This window comes from Myotis daubentonii, chromosome 5 (genome assembly GCF_963259705.1).
Source record: "Myotis daubentonii chromosome 5, mMyoDau2.1, whole genome shotgun sequence".
NCBI lineage: Eukaryota > Metazoa > Chordata > Mammalia > Chiroptera > Vespertilionidae > Myotis > Myotis daubentonii.
In genome coordinates, this window is record NC_081844.1 from 15,340,772 (window position 1) to 15,351,753 (window position 10,982).

Genomic DNA, 10,982 nt, shown 5'->3' on the forward strand with positions numbered 1-10,982 from the left:
TTTGAGCTGGACTCTCTGCAGATGTGCAGTGTGGAGCCCAAGACTGATCGTTTACCGCCCCCCTGTTGGGGGCCAGATGTAAGCTGGCAAGGTCCTTGCACCTGTAGGGGCTAGCAAGGCTGGGACCCTTACCCACACAGTTTTCCCAGACTTGTTTGGATGGCGATTATCAGTAGAATGAGAGCAACATTTGTAGAATGAGAACAGCCTTTCATAGCTTACCAAGAAGTCTGTAACTATTTACTGAGATATGCTGTACTGAGAATTTGTCCTTCTGCTATGTCTCTCCCTTAGAGATTAAGAGGAACAAAGAATACATTCCTCTTGACAGACCTCCTATTCAGTGTGTTGTGTATAAATAAGATTGCATGACTAATAAACTTGCTCCAGTTCATCAAGAGAACTGGGGTCCTCCCAACCCCGCTTTCCTGTCTTTCTTTCTTTTCTCAATTCCCACCTCCCTGCCTCAGCCCGGCTCAACCCTGTCAGGCTGGCCCTGACACCCCCCCCCCCAAAAAAAAGATGCTAGCTAGATTCCAGCAGAAGAATTGGCGTTTCCATAATAAAGAACAGCTTTTAAATGCTAACTGAAGGGTGTTAAGTCTGGCTTCCCAAGGAAGAATGTGGTCAATTTACATCTGAAAAGACCAGGTAGGCCAGAACCTGTTTTACAAGGCTCAAATGTGGTTTTCCAGAGCCGCTTGAAAGTAAAAAGTAAAGTTTACTCTAATTTGCCTCATGAAAAATCTAAAGAACAGAATTAAATCTATTGGTTGAATATTGAGAAATGCTGAATATTTAACTTGCCAGCTAATAGTTTAAGGTTCGGATTGAATTGGGAAAAATTATGTAATTGTAATAACTAAATGCCTTTGCTTATTGGTCTGATTGAGAAGGGAGGATTGATTTTGTGACCTCAACTGAAGATTTTTGCTTTAAAATGATTATAAAAGGTATAAACAGCTAATAAGATTTCTGTTTGTCTACAATGCAGCCACATGACTTGCTGCTCCCCTGGGGGCTGCCATCTTGAAACAGCAAAGGCCCCTCCCTCTGATTTAGTCAGGGGTGGAGCTTTAAGGCAGAGTTTTGCTGCAGAAATGTGAATGGGGCAGGAAGTGTGCTTGCCTCGAGGATTTATTTTTAAGTTAATCTCTTAAATCTAGAAAACCCTGCTTTCCTTAAACTAAGGACAATTAAAGGTTATGTCAAAGTCTTTAAAAGGAACTGATATCAGTAATCCAATTTCTAAAGTAAAGTACTATTATTTCAGGTAGAAGCTGGTTTCATACTGGTCTTAGAGGGCACATTTTTCCTTTGCCTGGGAGGGACAGCGCAGCTGTCCCAGGGTCGGAGGGCTCCAGTTCAGTGTTCTGGAGACCCAGGATAATGTGTTTACCCAAAGCTGTGGTTTAGATTGCATGCTGTAAATTGATCTGTCCTTATTGCTTAAATATGTATCTTTGTTGTTTAAAATTGCTTAACTAGTGAAATTTCTGTGTCTCTTAAAAATTTTGAATGTATTGCTAATATGAGGAATGTTAATTATTTACATGTCACCTAAAAATTAAGGCTAAGAGTTCTAACTAACTAGAAAGCATGGCTTTGGTGTGATGGGAGGAAAGAGAAATGTTGAATGGATGGTAGGCCAGTGAGCTGGGACTGGTCACTGGTGGTGGTTTGTGAGAAGGGCTGGACTCAGCCTAACTTCTCCTTCCTTGGTACCCCTGAAACGTCAGAGGGTACTTCTGGTCTTGGTTTTCTTGATTTTTGGTTTTGGATTTGTTTGTTTGTGATGAGTACCGTTTCTATCTGGATGAGACATAGGTCAAGAATCCTGTCCTGGGATGTGGGAAAGGGAGGCCCCCACATCTGTTCCTGTCAGGCCCCCATCAGGGGACTTGGGCGGTGTTCCTGTTATCTGCTCAAGATCCCAAGACTGTAAAAGTACTTGTTCACTGAAAGGGTGTAAATGTAAATGTTTATTTGATGTTTGTATGTCTGCTTGGGTATAATTATTTATTCATGTAAGTGTGGAAGTCTGCGGAAAAAAAACCCCAAAAACCACACGCTTGATTTCTTTGAGGCTGAGTGCTCTGACCAATAGCAAAGCTCCCTGAGCAGCCGCTGGGATCTTTCCCCAAGGGCGCTTGCTCTCTGTCAGAGGTGGAATTGGCCCGCCTAACTAGTAAACATCTCTGTCTGTTTGTTTGCTGGGAACTTTGATTTGCTATGTGATATTCTGTGCTGGGTTGGGATTTTGGAATTCTGGGGTAGATTTAAAAGGTATTTGTGGCTTTTCTAGTCTGATTGGGACATTTAAGGGTGGGGCTCACAGTTCCTCAGGGCAGAGATTTCATGGGCCCTTCCCCCTGCCTGTGCTGAATTAAATATTACAGGCCAGTGTCATTTGGCTTGCTGGTTAAAGGTAGACAATGGGCCTTAGAATCTGTAAAGGTGGGCAAGAATGAAGCTGATCAAATGTACTGAAAGGGTTTGGTACCTGTTGCTGCTAGCAAAGGAGGGGCTAATATCCCCTTCTAGCACACTCCCTTGAAAGAGGCCTGGTTGCTGCTCTGCCACAAAGGGAACTGGTAGAAAGGCAAGAAAGCAGAGCGCTGTAACTAATAAACAGGGTTACCTAGAAGCCATCAGGACTTTGAAGTTCTCCAAGAGAGGAGGAACCTGACTCAGAGACTGGCCGAAACCTCGTTGGGTTGGGAGAACCGGAGGCTATGATAGGGTCCGACAATGGAACAGCCTTTATTTCACGAGTAACGCAGGTAGTAACCAGGGCTATTGGGGCAAATTGGAAATTACATTGTGCTTATAGACCCCAGAGTTCAGGGCAGGTAGAAAGGAACCATGGAAACTGGCGGGGACTGGGTGGCTCTCCTATCATGTTTGGCAGGCCACCCCTATCATTCCTAACCTTAAAGCTGACTTTCTTGCTGCAAGAACTATCTCTTTCTTTGAGAGGGCTCCAGAGGGCACACGAGCACATTTGGCCGCGCCTCCGCGCCATCTATGAGACCGGCCCAACCCCAACTCCTCATCAGCACAGACCAGGAGATTGGGTCTACGTCAGAAGGCACCACTGGGAGACCCTCGAGCCACGTTGGAAGGGTCCCTACACTGTGGTGCTGATGACCCCCACCGCTCTCAAGGTAGACGGCGTCGCGACCTGGGTCCATCACACTCACGTCCGGTCAGCAGACCCATCCGTGATCCGGGAAGACTTCATCACCAAATGGAGTGTCGATCGAGATCAACGCAACCCGGTCAAGCTCAAGCTAGGGAGTGCTCTACCTGCCTGATGCTGGTAACATTGCTCGGGATCACTCCTGCTACTGGGAGCTCCCACAATCCTATCTAATAAAAGAGAAAAATGATAATTGGCGTACGACGATACCCTTTTCATTGGCTAATCAGGGCTATATGCAAATTAACTGCCAACTAAGATTGGCAGTTAACTGACAACAAGATGGCGGTTAATTTGCATATGTAGGCACAATGCAGGGAGGCGAAAGGGAAAGCAGGAAGAAGCCCCCTGCCACTGACAGTGATCAGAAACCCAGGGGGGAGCTAAGAGCTGGGGGGCAGGGCAAAGGCGGCCCTGGGGCCGCCTTTGCCCTGTCCCCCAGCCATGATTGGAGAATCAGGCGCCTTTGCCGCCCTGGCCAGTGATAGCAGGAAGTAGGGGTGGAGCCAGCGATGGGAGCTGGGCACGGTCGAAGCTGGCAGTCCCAGGAGCTAGGGGTCCCTTGCCTGGGCCTAAAGCGAAGCCCACGATCGCGGGGCTGCTGCAGCTGCGGGTCCCAGCTGCCCGGGCCGAATGCCTCAGCCAGAGGCGTCCTGCAGGGGCAGGGGCGGAGCCTGCAACCACGGGGAGCTGGGGGTCTCCTGCCCAGGCCTGACACCTCTGCCAGAGGCCTCAGGCCTGGTCAAGGGGCCGATCCAGTGATTGGTGATCGGAGGGTGATGAGGGTCAACTCCTCTGGCCGAGGCATCAGGCCTGGGTGGGGGGCGGAGCCGGGGATTGGGGGGATATGATGGTCCCCTTGCCCAGGCCTGAAGCCTGGGTCAGAGGCGTCAGGCTTGGGCGGGGGGTGGAGCAAGCGATCAGAGGGAGATGGGGGTCCCCTGCCCAGGCATGATTCCTGGGCCAGAGGCCTCAGGCCCGGGCGGGGGCCAGAGCCAGTGATCAGGGGGAGATGGGGGTCCCCTGTCCAAGCCTGACACCTCTGTCAGAGGCATCAGGCCTGGGCAAGGGGCCGATCCTGCGATTGGAGGGTGATGGGGGTCAATGCCTGAGGGCTCCCAGTATGTGAGAGGGGGCAGGCTGGGCTGAGGGACACCCCCCCACACACACACACACACAGTGCACGAATTTCGTGCACCGGGCCCCTAGTACTGTATAATAGACTTAGATGATGCCTGCATCTTCATGGACATGGCTCCAAAGAGACAAAGACAATGTATAGGAAGGTCAAGAATAGACTTTAGTATCACATGTTTAGTAGCAGAATATTTGGCTGCCTGAAGCGGCCATGATGCCAATATTATGTTTCATTGTATTGATATGTTATATTGACCTTTGATTCTCTTGCAGGTTTGAATGTATGTTGGTTATCCTGAAAGGAGACTGTGTGGGGTGAACCCCCAAAGTAAAGGGTGTCTAGCTGCCAAGAGGGCAGGTGCCCAACTGGGCAGGGAAGGGTGCCCATCAGGTTTTGGTCTCTGTTGAAAGAAAAGGAATTGGTAAGGAAAGTCAGAAAATCTTAGAGCAGATCAGTATGTTTTTCTTATGTAATTCCTCCGAAATTTGGCAATGCTAAATAAGTCATGGCAATACATTTCTTTGCATATATTCAATAAGACTGGTTCCTAATAATGGTTTTATTAACGGAAAACTTTGACTGGAGTATCATGTTTTAAAGAGCCCTGTCTGAGCTCTAAAGACTTAAAGCCAGTAAGAATGCCACGAAAAAAGCCTGGTATCCTGCTTGGAAGCCCTGAAGATGGCTGGCGCTGGAGCATCAGGCCCATGCCCTACCATCACTGGCGGTTGGTAAGAGTAGAAGGGGAGCAGTAAAGATGCCTCTGCATCCCTGCGGAACCCCCACACACTCTGGGCTGCAACAGGTAGGAGGGCTACTGAGATGGGCCTTAAAGCCTGGAGCGTGGGCTCAGGTGGAGTTACTACAGGTGAGAGATTCACCTAACTCAGCAGATACTGCAGGCAGGCCTGAAGGCAGCTGGATGGCTTGGCTTCCTGGCCCTACGGGGCACATTAAGATTCAACCATGAGATTCCAGCAAAGGTGGTCGGTTACCATTCTTGTTGTGTTTATGCAAACATCAGGCCAAATTGAATACAGTAGATAAATTAGTCTTGATTTGGCTTTTTGATAGCCATGGAGGAATTTTAAGGAGAAAAATCCTATTTCAATAGACAGTTGATAGTTCTGTGTGCCCAGTACGGGCCTCTAGCAACGGTGAAATAGAAATGCAGTCCGTCTCATGATTGAGCCAGAAGTTCCAAGACAAAGGGGGGAATGAAAGGGCGAGGGCTATGCCCTCCATCTTGCCCCGAATCCTCCATGTTGGGGCAGCAGCCATGTGCTCGGCAAGGCTTCTTCCCGGAAGCCCAAGCCTCTGCTAGCCACACCCAGGATTTCTCTAAACTAACCAATGACAATCAAGGGACGTGCACGCCATAGATATGACCACATCCTGTGTAACGAGACCTGTGCCTGGTCAATCGGCAGGGCCCACAGTCCCTTCTCCTCCCCTTACTCCACCCCCCTATAAAACTCCTCTTCCCACCTGGCTAGCTCTCTCTCTGCCACTTGCTGCTGTGACAGTAAGGAGGGTAGGGGAGCCAAGCCTGGGTTTGAATAAAAGACTCTCTGCTTTTGCATCGGACTCGGCTGGCTCTCTGTTGGTCTATTGGGGATCTTGAAATCTGGGCATAACAAAAACTAAAATGGGGAACATATATACCCAGGATTACCAACTGAGGTCCAGCTGAGACTTATATCAAGGAAGAACAGGAAACACCTGGAGATTGGAAGCAAGGGCAAGGTCACAAAAAGGGCTGACCCAGCGCTCATGGGTAGCAGGCCAAGCGTGAGGAGGGATCTCTCAGCTACAGGAGGGTCTTTTCCCTCAGAAGACCGAGGCCTGGAACGCAGGCGAGGCTGCACAGCCCGGAGCACCAGAGCCAACACCAGCGGCCCACATAACATCCAGTCCTGAAAGGCAGCAGGGCTGCTGTTTGGGAGACCAGAGCTGCTCCGAGAGAAAGCCTCTGTTTCTATTTTTATGTGTTTTGTTTTGTTTTGTTTTTAACCCAGAGCACAGGAATTTCATTTGTAGTTACTTACCTGAGGCTTTGGTTGAGGGAGGGCAGTGTGGACTCTAAGGAGGGGCTGGGGTGGGAAGCACTGGGGGGAGACATGGAAAAGCAGCACCTGGGAGTCCTGCATTTGGTCATATCCCCCCAAACCAAAATGGCTATTTTTTCCTGAGAGGAACAAGCCACTCACAGAAGGCACAGCCCAGAAAAAGGAAATAAACCCACCCTGGAGATATGACCTGCCCCACCCTCAGAAGTCCTGCCTGGAATACACTCTATCTTGACCTTAGCAGAGGAGATAGCAGTAGAGGCCATGCCTGTGGGGTTCAACAGTCTTAGCATCAGTGACTGGATTGGGGGTGGGACTGTTCGGGAACCTGACTGGTGCTTCCCCAGCAAGGGAGAGTTGATAGAAACTCCAGGTTTCCAGCTGATCCCACTGGATTACATACGAGGATCTCTGCCCAGCCAAGGGCAGTCATATTCTGGGCCACTCACAGAGGAGTAGCTCTGGACAGGGAAACTCACCCACCACTTTCCCTGAAATCTGAACAGTACCTCTCCTTCCAGGGGTCTAGACTCCTGATTCCGCCTAAAGCCCTTTCAGAAACCAACTTTTCAGTGATTAAGATTGACAGCTGGCAGGCAAAGGCAGGCTGAGGTGGAGCCCAGGGATCCTGGGGAAGTTTACTGACCCAGCCTTGTGCCCCATGCTGCTAACCTGCTTTAGAGAGCAACTTGGCCCCTTCTGTGCACAGCCAAGTCCCGTGGAGACAGACACAAACCGTGGATCTCATGGAGCTTCAAGCAGGTTGCTGAAAGCCAAAGGAGGACAGTTTCTGACAGTGGTTAACACCTAAGTACCTCCTGGGAAACCCAAAACAGTCGCTGCAGTTATCAGAAGAGCATGATCCAAAGGAGCTCTCAGGAGGCACTAAACTCTGCTGAGGTGAACACCACACCACTTTTTTTCTCTTTTTTCTTTTTTTTAAATATTTTTTTATTGATTTCAGACAAAAAGGGAGAGGGAGATAGGAACATCAATGATGAGAGAGAATCCTGGATTGGCTGCCTCCTGCATGCCTCTACTGGGGATTGAATCTGCAACCCAGTCATGTGCCCTTGACCAGAATCGAACTTGGGACCCTTCAGTCTGCAGGCCAACTCTCTATCCACTGAGTCAAACCAGCTAGGGCTCTCTGTTTTCTTCTTCTTTTTTTTTTCTAAATATATTTTTATTGATTCAGAGAGGAAGGGAGAGGGGGAGAGAGATAGAAACATCAATGATGAGGGAATCATTGATTGGCTGCCTCCTGCACATCCTCCCACTGGGGATCGAGCCCACAACCAGGTATGTGCCCTTGACCGGAATCAAACCCGGGACCCTTCAATCCGCAGGCCGAAGCTCTATCCACTGAGCCAAACCAGCTAGGGCTGCCCAGGGTTTTTTTTTTTTTTATTATTATTGCTTAAAGTATTACAAAGAGTATTACATATGTCTCCTTTTTACCCCCGCCCTTGACAATCCCCTGGCCTCCCCTACTCCCCAGTGTCTTATGTCCATTGGTTATGCTTATATGCATGCATACAAGTCCTTTGGTTGATCTCTTACCCACCCCCCTCCTGCCCTCCCACCCTCCCCGGTCTTCCTGCTGTAGTTTGACAGTCTGTTCGAGGCAGCTCTGCCTCTGTATCTATTTTTGTTCATAAGTTTATAGTGGTCTTTATTATCCAGAAATGAGTGACATCATGTGGTATTTTTCCTTCATTGACTGGCTTATTTCACTTAGCATAATGCTCTCCAGTTCCATCCATGCTGTTGCAAATGGTAAGAGTTCCTTCTTTTTTATAGCAGCATAGTATTCCATCGTGTAGATGTACCACAGTTTTCTAATCCATTCATCTACAGATGGGCACTTAGGCTGTTTCCAGATCTTAGCTATGGTGAATTGTGCTGCTATGAACATAGGGGTACATATATCCTTTCTGATTGGTGTTTCTGGTTTCCTGGGATATATTCCTAGAAGTGGGATCACAGGGTCAAATGGGAGTTCCATTTGTAGTTTTTTGAGGAAACTCCATACTGTCTTCCATAGTGGCTGTACTAGTCTGCATTCCCACCAGCAGTGCACAAGTGTTCCTTTTTCTCCACATCCTCTCCAGCACTTGTCATTTGTTGATTTGTTCTGTTTTCTTTTTTATCTTCTTTATTTGCTTTATTGCCTTGTTATTAATTTAATCTCTATTGTTTCATTCATATATCTAACTTTTCCCTTTTCCTACTCAACTTTTTCCCCTTTTTTCTTTTTCTCCTACTTTCTCATATTTTTTTCTTTTCTTATTTCGGGTCTACTTTCTCCTCCGTTTTCCTTTTCAAAATTTTGTTTCTTTTTTATTTTATACCATTTTCCTTCCCCTATTCTTTATTCTTATTTTCTTTATTTCATGTCTGCCCCTTCATATTCCTTTTTCTTCCCCCCTTTTTGTTTTGTTTTCTCATATTTTTTCTTTCTTTCCTTCTATTACTCTTACTCTCTGTTCTCTTTCATAATTCTCTCTTCTCTGATGGTGGCTTTTGTTGTTATTGTAGGTGTCTTGTGTATGTTTTTGTTTTTTTTCTTGTTTTGTTGTATTTTTTCTGTTCTGTCAGCACCTTCATAACTGCTTGCATGATGTGGGCAGGAGTAAGCCTTATAGTCAGCCTGCCTGAGAGGAGGTTCCATCCAAGAATGTGACAACAACATTCAAGACCCAGTTTCAACAGGAGAACCCAAGTAATACAAGTGGCATTCCTAGAGCACCCAGCTCAGGAGATCTAAGAGACTGCACAACTGGGTCCCACAAAACACCTACTACCCATAAAACACCTACTACTACCAGACCACTCTATAAAGTCTGGAGGCATAGCAGTTTGATCTAATATATAGAAACAAATACAAAGGGACAGTAAAAATAGGGAGACAAGAAAACAACCCCCAAATGAAAGAAAAGGAGGAATTGCCATAAAAGGAACTAAATCAAATGGAGGCAAGCAATTTTTCAGATAAGAATTCAAAGTAATGGTTATAAGGGTGCTCAAGCAACTTAGTGAGAACTACAAGCAGCTTAATGAGAACATTATGGAACTTAATGCAAACTACAGCAGCATAAAAAAAGAGATAGCAACCATCAATAACAATCAAGCATATCTGAAAAATGACATAGCTGTTGCTTCCTGGAAGGGATAAACAGTAGACTAATAGAAGCAGAGGACCGAATCAGCAAATTAGAAGACAAGGTAGAAAAAAACGCTCATTCGAGTGGCATTTAGAAAAAAAATTAAAAAGCAGGAGGAGAGTCTAAGGGAGCTTTGGGACAACATGAAATGTAAAAACAATCACATCCTAGAGGTACCAGAAAAAGAATCTGAGCAAGGAATGGAAAACCTGTTTGAAGAAATAATGGCAGAAAATTTCCCTAACCTGGTGAAGGAAAAAGTCACTCCACTTCAGGAAACACAGAGTCCCAATCAAGATGAACCTCAAAAGAGCCACACCTAGACACATCATAATTAAAATGGAAAATATTAAAGACAAAGAAAGAACCTTAAAGGCTGCAAGAGAGAGACAGAAACTTATGTAGAAGGGAACTTCCATTAGTCTATCAGCTGATTTCTCAATAGAAACACTTCAGGCCAGAAGGGAGTGGCATGAAGTATACGAAATAATGAAACTGTATCCAAGACTACTCTATTATTCAAAATTGAAGATGAAATAAAGAATTTCACAGACAAAAGAGGGCTAAAAGAGTTTATTACCACCAGACCAGCAATGCAAGAAAGGCTACAGCAAAAAGAACACCTAGTTACATCAATCCAAAGAGGCCTTCTCCAAGAGACTTGGTAATGAAGCTGTCAAAAATCAATGACAAAAAAATTCTCAAAGCAGCCAGGGAAAATAAGGAAGTGAACTACAAAGGAAAATTCCTCAGAATTTCATCTGACTTCTCAGCAGAAACTCTACAAACCAGAAGAGAGTGGAACCAAATAGTCAAACGTCTGGAAGAGAGAAATTACCAGCCACAAATAATATAGCCAGCAAAATTATCCTTTAAATATGAAGGAGAAATAAGAACATTCCCAGACATACAGAAGCTGAGGGATTTTTATTACCAGGAAACCTCCATTGCAGGAAATACTCAAGGGAGTTATTCTACCTGAAACAAAGAACACAAGGTCACAACACTACGAGTAAGATCGCCAAAAAACTTGCAGCATAAACAGGGATAATTTGTGACAACAAAAACATACAAGAGGAAGGGGGAAAGGTATGAACTGGCAAAGGAAGATAAAGATCAGATGCATTTAAAAGGGAAAAAACTACAATATATATTTGCAACTTCACTTTTTATAAACCTAATGGTAACTACACACAAAAATCCCCAAAACAGGACATAGAGCTTAAAAAAAGAGGAAACAGGAAAGATGTATGGAATCCCACCAAACAAAACAACAGACAGAAGCATAAAGGAAAAGAACCAATGGAGTCACCAAGCTACCAGAAAACAAAAAATAAAATGGCTATAGGAAATCCTCATCCATCAATAATTACCCTAAATGTAAATGGTCTGAATTCGCCACTAAA

General features: G+C 45.9%; 1 long non-coding RNA gene across 1 annotated transcript; it reads right to left on the reverse strand.

The window, feature by feature from the left end:
• Positions 1-1,781: 1,781 nt before the first annotated feature.
• On the reverse strand, positions 1,782-3,056 carry LOC132234717 (uncharacterized). The gene is made up of 3 exons (XR_009452919.1): positions 2,933-3,056; positions 2,195-2,624; positions 1,782-2,001 (listed from the first exon to the last, which is right to left on the reverse strand). It is a non-coding gene; the product is annotated as an uncharacterized LOC132234717 (long non-coding RNA).
• Positions 3,057-10,982: the final 7,926 nt, after the last annotated feature.